The following is a 12,628-nucleotide window of genomic DNA, read 5'->3' on the forward strand; positions in this document are numbered from 1 at the left end:
CAACCGGGTTAGGGGAAGCGAGAGAGAGACGGAAGGTGTTCTGAGGGCTACCCTGCTCTCCGCTTTTTTGAATGTGATAAGAAATAAATTTAAAAAGCAAAAGAAAATGTATAAGTAACTGAGTGCTGACTTTTTTTTTTTTTTTGCTTCAGATGACAGTAACAGTATCCCCAAATTTTAAACACTAAAGAACAGTTGTTTTCACAAGTTAAATGTTTTAGGTAATATATATATATTTTCTTGCTATGATTCGCCTTTCAAAAATTGTTCATGGCTTTCATAAAAATTATAAATAATCATAAAAATTAGTTGTGCATGTAAATAATAAAGCAAAAACCACAATGAACCCACTAATAGATTTTGTACTTAAACTATTTATCAGAAAAAACAAAAACCCTGAAAAATCCTCAAAGGCCTAATTCTGAGTATAACAAAACAAAGAATGGTGGCTTTTTCTAAGAGTGTTTTTCTCCCAAGAAATGCGTAGTTTTCTGAGAAAATATTTTCATTGATTGTGACCAGAGATGTTACAAATTACAGGGTGGAAATTGAGGTTTAGTTCTAAGCTTGCCACTTAGCCTGTGACTTTGGGGCAGTCACTTTTTCTATCTGGGCCTCAATTTCCTCAACTATGAGACAAGCAGTTTGGACAGAATTCCAAGATCCCTTCCACATATTAAACTGTGTAGTTTGAGATTATGCGGTGCATTATTATAAATCCCCACTAGGGGACAGTATTTGCATAGTCATGTCCATCAAAAAGCAGAAGTGGGCGTGCAAAATTAACTTAGAACTCGTTCTCCCATCTCTGCTAGAAGATAACATTGTAAGCAGGTGGAGACCATAGCATGAAGTACTGGGGCCTGTGTGCCAACCCACAGTTCCACTAGGAGGTAACAGCCACCCCACACCAGCCTCAAGAGCCCAGAGAGAGGCGGGACTTCTGACGTCAGCTTTGACTTTTGCAGGGGCCTCCGGAGCGTCTGCATTGTTCTCATTACTGAAAGCGTTCTGGTTGCAGCTTGATATCTTTGGTGAGGATAGAGTATATTTTGTTTCATTTACTAATTCTTGTTTTCTTCTCCTGTCCCTTCAACATGGACAGAGAAATCTGCACAACTTTTACCTCTGGAATTGACGAGTTACCTTCATTTGTGGTTTGCAAAAAGATGCCTGTAAGAATACTGTGTACAAGCACCATGGGATACTTGACAACCCCAGTCAATGGGGATCCATGCTAGGCCCAATGCTGCCCATTCAAGTGGTTCTGGAATCTCTGGGCACACCACAAACCAAACCCAAACCAAATCTCCAGGGCAGACCAGGGATCCAGAGATTGGAGAGATGTGGATTTACATGGTGGTGGCAAATAAAAGAAACTGAGAACAAGTTTCCATTTGCCCAAGACAGCATTTAACAGTACCCTCCCTAACCCAAACCTCCCACCTCTTTCTACCAAAAATATCGCTAAGGCGGCTGAGAAGCTGTCAATCACCCTCTGTGCCTTGTCTCCCTGGTAGGGCTGCTAGTGACAGAGGCATCCGCCAAGACAGGTCATTGAATATTTATTGGTTCTCCTGCACTAGGAGGAGCCGCTGCAGAGTATAAAGATCCATGAGACAGGTTTCTGCCCTCCAGGAGTTTTCAGGAAGGAAACAAACCCAGGATACAAATATTGTTAAATAAAGACAGAGCACACCAGGGACCCTAGGAGAGAAAAGGCCGAGAGCTGTGGGCAGAGACCAGTGGTGACTGATAAGGCATCCCGTGGGCCTTCCTTGACATGGGTGGCCTGGAAGGGAGGAGATCTGGACAGAGGTAAGGGCAGGGCAATGACGGGTGATGGGGACAGAATAACTGAACACACTGGGGTAGGATGAGTAGGGCATATTTAGTAAAAAGGAGGCTGAAGTAAGAGCAAGAGTGGACAGTGAAAGAAGGAAGGCAGGGAGGGGAGGAGAGGAGCTCCCTGCCCGAGCCAGCCCTGTCTGGGTATTCTTTGGGCTTTACTCAGCTTATCAGAGACCTAAGTTTCAGTGTTACAAAGCATGTGGGCAGATGGGCATTCTCCTTTACTATCTGTGAATGTGTAAATCATTATACCCTTTTTTCTGCGTAGTTTGGCCCTGTGATCTCACAATCCCACGTCAAGGAATTTCCCTTTAGCAGATAAGCACCAAGATGTGAGAAGCATATAGAAAAAGCTGGTTTTCACAGAAGTATTTTATTTTATTTATTTATTTTTGGGGCAGAATCTCTCTCTGTTGCCCAGGCTGAAGGGCAGTAGTACAAACATGACTCATTGCAGCCTCGACCTCCCAGGATCAAACAATCCTTCTGCCTCAGCCTTCCATGTAGCTGGAACCACAGGTGTACACCACAATACCCAGTTATTATTTTTTTGTAGAGATGAGAGCTTCACTTTGTTGCCCAGACTGGCCTCGAACTCCTGGGCTCAAGCAATCCTCCTGCCTCAGCCTCCCAAAGTGCTGGGATTACAGATGTGAGCCACTGCACGCAGCCCAAACTATGTTTAATAGTTAAAAATTAGAAATAATCTATGTGTCCTTCAAAATGGAACTCAAATATATAATGGTATTTGGGAGCCATTTAATAAAAAAATAAAAATTATCTTGTGATCGGGGTGTTCATGACGTGGTTCAATGCACTAGGCTACTTATAGAACAGCCGTATATAGTGATGCCTTCTCAAAGTTGTCCACGTGTAAGTGTGAATGAGAATGTGTACCAATATAGAGTTATCTGAAAGAATGCTCAACAAAATGTATACAGATGTGCGTGATGTTATGACATATGATATGTGTGTCATGATTTGTATGATTCTGTGTATTATCTTAATTCTTGACCCCAAAGGTGCCATCTTTACAGAAACTCTTGGGCAGTGTTCTTGGGAGGAACAGAACCGATAGGACGTACGTACATAAAAATCTTTCTCTTTCTACATATATATCTATAGATAGATAGGTAGAGAGAGATTCATTTTAAGGAATTATGTTACATGATTTTGGAGGTACAAGTCTAAAAATCTGCAGGGTAGGCAGGCAGGCTGGAGACCCAGGCAAAAGTTGCAGTCCCAGTGCAAAAGCCATCTGCTGTGAGAATTCCTTCTTGCTGCAGGGAGGTCAGTCTTTATTCAGGCCTTCAACTACCTTGATGAGGCCCACCCACATTTGGAGGGCAATCTGCTTCACTCAAAGTGCACCCGTTTAAATGTAAATCTCATTCCTAAACTCCTTCACAGAAACATCCAGAATCATGTTTGACTAAATAATCTGGGCACTGTGGCCCAGCCAAGTTGACACATAAATGTAGCCATCACAAGCATTGCCCAAGATGTTAGGACTGGTTTTTAGTCCCCAGAGACTTTCAGAAAAAGTCATTTCAGCAGCTTCTCAGGAGATGGGGTACAAGGGATGATGGGGTGTGTGTGATAGCTCGGGGCAGACGCTGCAGGATTTTGTTTTACTTGGCTGGCTAGAGAAAGCTGGAATCCTGTATAGAGTTACTGACTTGAAGAAAAATCTATAAAGAACAAAGAGATATTTGAGTTCTTTTCCTACATTAGGCAAAATTGAAACTTTCATGCACAATGGCAGACCTGACCAAAAAACAAACAAAAACCAAACATTCAAGTCTCTTACTGTGTGTGATCTGTTCCCATGCCCCCAATATGGTGTCTTTGCCTACTCACCCTCTTAGATCCTCTTACATTTCTTTACCTGTGACTCACACCTTGCTAGAAACAATGTTGGTTATTGGCTTCAAAGGTACAACCTGCAAAAAAGCAGCCTATGCTTAAAATATAATTTTCTGTTTTCTCCATATTTTCTTCACACTTCTCAGGACTTGATGCAGGAAAGTCAAGACACCACTGCTAGTTCAGGGGAGATTAATTCAGTGTGGGTCATTACAGTCAAATTGATAAAACTGCTCTGCTCACCCTCCATAGAAAAAAGTCCATAGCTCTCCACTCCAATGTGGCCAGTATCATTCCCCAGCCACATTCTAAAGAGTGGCCAAGGAGTTTAGCCTCATAGCATCTGTGGCCTTGTGCGTGGCTCCTGAGCATGTGGCAGCTGGAAGGTGGCTGGAGCTGGGTCATCGTGGCTCTCCAAAGGCTCCTCCTGCACTGGGAGCCATAGTGTCAAGCCTCCCTCACACACTGGCAAGGAGCCCTTTCCTCCTCTCCCTACTGTCCATCACAGCCTGGAGACGTGTGTTGGCAAAAGCAAAGGCCTGGGAAAGAGAGCCACCTGCCAGCTCAGCCTCAGCAAGCCCTTCCTTCAAGCCTTCCCATCAGAAGCCAGATTCCTTTCCCAGGAGCAATTAGTCCTAACGACAAATGACAGAGGTTCTAAAACTGCGATTCAAGTGAGATTTGCAGAAGAAATGATAAATAAACCCAGAAGTTATCAAATTATAGCAGCAGGATTTATTCATTTGTATTAGAAGCTGAAAGCACAATGTAAGGGCTTGTGTTCCCTTTGGCACAAGTCTTCTCGTGCAATTATTCGTTCTTCCTGAACACCCTGGGATTTCCACATGGAGAGTTCAGAAGGAGAAGTAATCTGCAATCTCTCTGCTTCAGGCTCTTTTTTTATTTCTTCATGAATCGTTTAGTCAACTGTCCTCTGGGAGGGAACTTTCAGTCATTCCACCTTCTAATTAAGATTTCTTTTCAAAAACAGCAAACATAGGTTTGGTCCATTGGGTTTGCTTACCCTGGCCCAGCAGCCATGTCCTTATAAGAATTTCCAAGTTAAATGTTTAGCTTGGGTGTGTGCAAAAAAGTTGAGACAGTCATCTGCTTTGCATCACCTGAGGTCAGCAGGCTCAAGAAAGGAGGTGAATGCAATTTTAGAATCCTTGACTGTCCAAGGTGTACAAAAGATTGCTGGGTACAGCCTGCCTTAAACATCTGCCTCTCGAAGCAAGTCTTTCAGTTGCTGCCCATACTCAGCCAAATTTGCAACCCTTTTCTTCTTCCCTGATTTATTTTTCTTATTTGTACTTATCCTCAGCTGACACAGTTTGGATGTGTATTCTATTTATCTTGTTCATTGTCTACCCCCAGCCCCCACTATAAAATACCTTCACAAGACTAGAATTTTTTGTTTGTTTTGTTTACTGTCATAATCCAAGAGATTAGTACAGTGACTCTCAATAAATACCTGCTGAATAATAAATGAATGAATGAATTTCAGTGCCTAGGTCCCAGGTCTGCCCATTGTACTTTACATAATAAATCTAATCTGATCCTATCTAATCAGAAACAGTTCTCTAGCTTTGTATTATTTATGAGGTATTAGAAAACATAAACTTCCATCAGCCTTGGAAAGGCTAGATGATCAGTCTTTATAAGAAGGGAGGATTTATTTAATAAACACTGAGAAAGCACAAGGAGCGTTCAGGTACTGTTCTTTTTTTTTTTTTTGAGACAGAGTCTCGCTCTGTTGCCCAGGCTGTAGTGCAGTGGCATGGTCTCAGCTCACTGCAAGCTCCGCCTCCTGGGTTCAGGCCATTCTCCTGCCTCAGCCTCCTGAGTAGCTGGGACTACAGGCACCTGCCACCACGCCCGGCTAATTTTTTGTATTTTTAGTAGAGAGGGGGTTTCACCGTGTTAGCCAGGATGGTCTCGATCTCCTGACCTCATGATCTGCCCGCCTCGGCCTCCCAAAGTGCTGGGATTACAGGCATGAGCCACCATGCCTGGCCAGATACTGTTCTAAGGGCTTTATAGAAATCAGTCCATTCAATCCTTTGACCAGCACTATTAGGTGAGGACTACTGTTACGAGCCCATTTTACAGATGAGGAAGTGAGGCTCAGAGATGTAAGCAGACTGCTCAGGACCCCATAGCTGGTAAGTGTCCAAGGCAGGATTCAGACACAGGAAGTCTGACTGGAGAATCTAGTTTCACCGGCTGCCTTCCCTTGCTTGGGAAGGACTTGGCACGCTGCCTAGTGCCTAGTGAAGTCATCTCTAGGCACAGAGAAGATGGGAGCAAGGGACAGTGCGAGTCCTGCCGTGTGGAAGCTCACCCTGTGGTGGGGGAGATAAGACACCTGTTTCCAAGCTGGCCCTGTTGTATGAACAGTGCACTACATGGCACAGGAGGTGAGAAGCATGAGCCCTTTCCCATGGCCAGTTCTCCGGCTTCCCAGGACAACCACCCTAGTGCTCATCAATAAGGGCATGAGGCATCCCATCCCAACCTTGCCCAGGCCTATGGGCAGAACCCACACTTGCCCTAAACCTGCTTGTCAGGGCAGTGGGATCCACAGGGTGTAGGGAGCGAGCAAGGTCGGTATGAAACTTGAGGTTTCCAGGTTTCCAGAAGCAAACTCTTCAGTCAGTCTTTCTCCTCAAAATGTGTCAGGGCTCTTGCTTGAATCTTCCAACCTCCAATGATCGTGTCATTCACGGTCTTCTGTCCACTGGGGACAAGTTGTCTTCTTGGAAGAGGGGAAAAAAACAAGGGGAGAACCATGGATGACTCTTCAAGCTTCTGCTCTGAAGTTTACTCTCATTTCACTGGGTAAAGCCAAGTCACCAGGTCAAGCCTGATGCCAGTCCGGCGGGAAGTATTGTTCCCCCCCAGGGATGGCTAAGTAAGGAGGGATGGTACATTTTTTTGACAGTCATATAGTCTACAGCAGGGTATATATAATGGGAGCAGGAAATAGTTGGTTTGATGGAGGCATATGATATCTCAAAAGGAAGTCCTCCAGGATGTACTGAAAGAGTAGCTTGGGGTCAGTTCTTGGACTGTGGATGTCACAGGAAGGCACTGGGAGCAATGGAGGGTTGTTGAGCAGGGAAGCAACATGTTCAAAGCTATGTGTCTCAAGGGGCTGGATTGGCCCTTTAAGTGCACTTTATAGTAGGCATGTAGGGATAAGAAAATATAATTACTCCCACAAAAAGCAGTTCAATTAAAGCAACCTAAATCAGGATGTTTGGACACTAGTCTGCAAAATGATGCCAGTCTGGCTGCACAAGAATCACAGCAAATCCTGATGACTGTACCTCCCAAATACATCATTAATATTGCCACTTCTCAGCCCCATGCTCTCACCTCAGTACAGCCACCAACATCTTTTCTCTGACAACTGCTCCCAGCTGTCATTCTTTCTTTTCTGTAGTCTCTCCTTCCCACACCAGCAGAAGATAAACATATTTTTAACATGTAAATCCAATCGTGTTGCTACCTTGCTGAAACCTTCCCTCTAAACACACACACACACACACACACACAACAGTAGGCAGACTTTAAAGGAATTCTGGAGACAAAGGGAATCTACATCACAGAAACTCAAATGATTACAACTCAGGGTTAGACATCACTGCTCCTCATCCTCTCGAAGCCACTTTAGAACTTTGGAGGCCAAACCTGTACCACTGCTCATCCTTGCTTTCTTTCTCTCCCACTCCCACTCTCTCATTCACTCTCTCTCCTGGCCCTCTATGTAATTCCTCTTCTTGGATTCAGAGAAGTTCAGCTATCTCTCTGGGTATCTGACTGGATTCTTGTCCTCAGAGACTCAAAATCCACTCCCATGAAGAGTTCTGATGCCCCCTGTCATGCTTAACTTCCCACCTTCCCTTCAGTTTAGGTAACTTTGTCTCTCTCCCTCTTTCTTTCTTTTTTTTCCTTTTTAATTTAATTTTTTTTTATTATACTTTAAGTTCTAGGGCACATGTGCACAACATGCAGGTTTATTACATATGTATACATGTGCCATGTTGGTGTGCTGCACCCATTAACTCGTCATTTACATTATGTTTATCTCCTAATGCTATCCCTCCCCCATCCCCCCACCCCATGACAGGCCCTGGTGTGTGATGTTCCCCTCCCTGTGTCCAAGTGTTCTCATTGTTCAATTCCCACCTATGAGTGAGAACATGTGGTGTTTGGTTTTCTGTCCTTGTGATAGTTTGCTGAGAATGATGGTTTCCAGCTTCATCCATGCCCTGCAAAGGACATGAACTCACCCTTTTTTATGGCTGCATAGTATTCCATGGTGTATATGTGCCACATTTTCTTAATCCAGTCTATCATTGATGGACATTTGGGTCCATCAAGTCTTTGCTATTGTGAATAGTGCCACAATAAACATACATGTGCATGTGTCTTTATCGTAGAATGATTTATAATCCTTTGGGTATATGCCCAGTAATGGGATTGCTGGGTCAAATGGTATTTCTAGTTCTAGATCCTTGAGGAATCACCACACTGTCTTCCGCAATGGTTGAACTAGTTTACAGTCCCACCAACAGTGTAAAAGTGTTCCTATTTCTCCACATCCTCTCCAGCACCTGTTGTTTCCTGACTTTTTAATGATCACCATTCTAACTGGTGTGAGATGATATCTCATTGTGGTTTTGATTTGCATTTCTCTGATAGCCAGTGATGATGAGCATTTTTTCATGTGTCTGTTGGCTGCATAAATGTCTTCTTTTGAGAAGTGTTTGTTCATATCCTTCGCCCACTTTTTGATGGGGTTGTTTGATTTTTTTCTTGTAAATTTGTTTGAGTTCTTTGTAGATTCTGGATATTAGCCCTTTGTCAGATGGGTAGATTGCAAAAATTTTCTCCCATTTTGTAGGTTGCCTGTTCACTCTCTCCCTCTTTCTTTGTCTTTACTCGCCCAGTGGAGTGTTGGAAACAGCTCGGGAGAGCTGATTGTACTCATTTCTTCCCAGGTCTACATTAGTAGTATGTAGTGTTTGTACCTTCAAATAAGCCATAGTGGGCATATTTACATCACAGAAAACAGCAAAGGCTACAAATCCGGGCTCTTTTCTTCCAGAGCCGGCTGTTAAACATTGATCAGCACATCACCGTATCTATCTATATGACTTGTTTAGTCATATTCAATAATTTCCAACAAAATGGAATCTTAATACTGTTTTAAACCTTTCTAGGTAAATAATCATTCATGTTATATAATGTTTCTATTGAATTTCTTTATGTGAGTGAGCACAGCATGGTTTACTCAGCCAATCTCCTGCCACTGGACATTTATGTATTGCCAGTATTTTCACATGACAAACTACAATTAAGATATTTATAGACACTTATTGAGCACATCTTTAATTATTTACTTAGAGTTGATGATGAAAATGCTGGGAATTGCTGGGTCTCGGGGTGTTCATATTTTTAGAGTTCTTGATCTGCGTTGTCAAGTTGAACTCAGAAAGGTTGGAGCCATTTATTTGTTCACAGGCAGCGTATAACCTGCCCACTTCTTTTTAAATCTCCCCTCTTTAGTCCATAAGTTTAGCATAATCCCCCTCAAAATTCTAAAGGAATATTTGAAATAATTTTACCAAATAAGCTTGAAGTTCATCTGAAAAGTAAGCATGCAAAAATGTCCACAAAATGGTAGGACTTACCCTGCTGGATGTTAAAATTTATTACCAAACTTCGAAAAATCTGAACAACTACAAACCAGCACCAGAATCAACTGATCAGAACAAAAATTATAAAAATTAGACTAGCGCCTGTATGTGTGTTTATGTGCAAATCTGCAAAAATGCCAAAAATGGAATTTCATATTGGTAGGGGCAACAATGGATTAGTCAAAAAGTAACATCAAGATGATAACATAAGGAGAGAATTAATCAAGATCTCTCTTCAAACTTAAAACAAAAAAAGACAAAATTGTTAAAATTAAAAGTAGAATTAAGACAAAAACATAAAACATAAGTGAATTTATATAATTCTGAGGTAGGGAAGGCCTTTCTAAGCCTGGCACTAACAGCAGAAATTACAAACAAAATAATTAATAGATTTGTATTTCGTAAACATGTAAAGAACCATAAAGTAATTTTTAAAACAACTGAAAAAAATAAAAAGTATATTTGTAAAAGACACGTCAGGCAAAGATTTAGTACACATAATATACTAAAAGCTTCTACAATTAATAAGGAAAATATAAAATATTGACAAACCATCAGCTTGCAAATGAAAACAAATTTTCATATTTTAAGAAATAAAACATTTATATTTTCTCTTTGTCATATTTGTTGCTGTGAATATATAGTCAACTATTTTAATTCTCCTTTAATTTTTCATTGTTCTTATGTAAAATGTTTCTGTCCTAGAAGTATAATTCATTGAGCTTTAACTTTGTGACTTCAATTTTTTCTAGAAATTTGATGATCAATTGGATTTTCTGGGAACTTTTGACAATATTTGTTTTCTATATTTTCTATAATTTGATTTTTATAATTGAACTCTTTAATATATTTGTAATTTATTTTGTATGGTATGAGATGTGGAGCTAATTTTATTTAACATTTAATGGTTCTAAAATAATGCATTAGATGTTTATTCTTTTCCTAATTTTTATATTATTTTATGTTAGACATTCATTTATTTATTCAACACAATTTGTTGAGAATTTTGGTGGGTTGTGTGGTTGTTTTGTGAGCATAACAATTTTAATTTTTATAGCTTTAAAACATTTTTACATCTAGTAGTACTATCAACCTCTAGGGTAACTCCTTTTACATTTTTTAGTATATCTATATTCACTCTGTTTTCCTAAAGCAATTTTGTAAATTTCCAAAAAGTCTTGATATAGATGTATTATAGATGTGAGTATAGATGAAAGTGTAGATGCATATTCATAGCTGGAGCATATTTGTTAAATGGATGGATATTTTGGTGGGGAGAAATAGGTTAAAATTCAAAGAACATAAGGAAAACTTATTTGATGATGTTTCAGTTAGCATCATGGGCACACCAGATGGATCAGCCTTGGAGATAATGCATACAATATCTTCTGATTAGGAGAGAAGGAGTTGAGGAAGTGGGGCGTATTAGTCCATTCTCGTGTTGCTGCAAAGATACTACCTGAGACTGGGTAACTTATAAAGGAAAGAGGTTTAATTGACCTCAGCATGGCTGGGGAGGCCTCCAGAAACTCACAATCATGGCAGAAGGGGAAACAAACACGTTCTTCTTCACAGGGCGGCAGGAAGGAGAATGAATGAGTACCCAGTGAAGGGGGAAGCCCCTTATAAAACCATCAGATATCATGAGAACTAACTCACTATCACGAGAACAGGATGAGGGTAACCGTCCCATGATTTTATTTTTCTCCACCTGGTCCCTCCCACGACATGTGGGGATTACAGGAACTACAATTCAAGATGAGATTTCGGTGGGGACACAGGCAAACCATATCAGGGAGAAACAGACCTGTGGTTGCCAGAGGAGTCCACTTCTGAGAGGGCATCCATCCCAGAGAACGAAGATGCTCAGCAGAATGCAGAAGAAACTGGTTCCAATGGAAAGATTGTCAAAGAAAATGGTGTCACAAAAGGGAACTTTTGCAAAGATGTGTTGGGGGGAGAAATAGGAAGGAAAGAGCAATCTCTTTGCAAAGAATGCACACCTGAAATGATCTGGCAAGTGCACAGTGGTATTAGAGAGAAGCTGGAGATTATCCCACAGGGAGGTATGACCTCGATTTTATGGTTATATAACATTTCAATCATGCATGTGCATGCTGCACTCTAAGAACAAACATTCCTTATCTCCAATGTAAACCTAGAGTGCTGGTTATTGCACACCATCTTTTGGGTATATCTTTGGCTTAATGAACATGCCCCTAGGAAAGATGTAGGGTAGATGCTGAGATTGCCACAGGGGACTTTCTTCTCACTAGGAGTGGAATTCTGTGAGCAAAAGTAGAGAAAAAAAGGAGGTCAGGAAAAAGTGGAGAATAAGAGAAGGTGATAACAAGCTCTGAGCTTCTCTTCTAGAACTCTGTTCCGAGACATGATCTCATGCATTTTCGTAATATTCTTATAAGATGAGTAAGAAGCAGTTATCACCACCTGAACTTGACAAAGAGGAGAGTGCGTCCATAGAGATTAGAATCTCTCTCTTAAGAGAATCCCTCTCTTAAGAGGTGGCAATTTGTTAATATAATCAGGAATATAACAAGGTGGTTTAGTAGCCTCCTGGGTCTACACAGTCTTAAAGAGAGGTGTTGTTATTTTTAAATAAAATGGACTATCATCATTGACACAAGACAGTGAGATATTTTACTAATTTAATTGATTTTCTTGCTGTCACTGAATCGAATTAATTTATTCGCACATGTTGACAGAGACCCAGAAAAAAAGCTCTAACCATCAGTCAGCACAGCCTCATTTCAGGATGAAAAGTGGTTTCAGCTCATGGCTCAGTGCCTGGGAAGGAAATGTGAATCCCCGCTCAGAGGAAGGTGTGCTTCATCCAGCAACAGGAGCTGCTTTGGGGCTTATTATTCAAATGTGGCAGAATGGAGGATGGTCTGGCAAAGGGGCCAGGTTTATAGATGAAAGAGCCTATGGTCAAGTGATTGGAGATGGGAGAATTTGCTGTGTTTTGGGCAGAAGCTCTGGCTGCAGCCTCCCCTCGGCACCTTGCCCATTGGAACAATGATGGAGATCCGCCAAGAGGATCACAGCAGACTGGCTTGCTCATACAGCCTGGCTTACGGGTGTGCACTACAGAACATTCACCCTGATCTCAATAGAGGAGCATGTGGTGGTGGCGGTGCTGAGAAAGCCCACATCAATACCTTTATTAAGGCTCTTAGCACTTC

The 12,628-nt window shown here is 41.4% G+C and overlaps 1 long non-coding RNA gene across 1 annotated transcript in view; it reads left to right on the top strand.

Annotated features, from left to right (window-relative positions):
* The first annotated feature begins 1,654 nt into the window (after positions 1-1,654).
* The window catches only part of LOC134738230 (uncharacterized), a 173,221-nt gene continuing 162,247 nt past the window's right edge, over positions 1,655-12,628 (top strand). The window contains exon 1 of the long non-coding RNA XR_010123835.1: positions 1,655-1,818. This is a non-coding gene — a long non-coding RNA (uncharacterized LOC134738230). The remainder of the gene's footprint in view (positions 1,819-12,628) is intronic.

Source organism: Pongo pygmaeus, chromosome 16 (assembly GCF_028885625.2).
Source record: "Pongo pygmaeus isolate AG05252 chromosome 16, NHGRI_mPonPyg2-v2.0_pri, whole genome shotgun sequence".
NCBI lineage: Eukaryota > Metazoa > Chordata > Mammalia > Primates > Hominidae > Pongo > Pongo pygmaeus.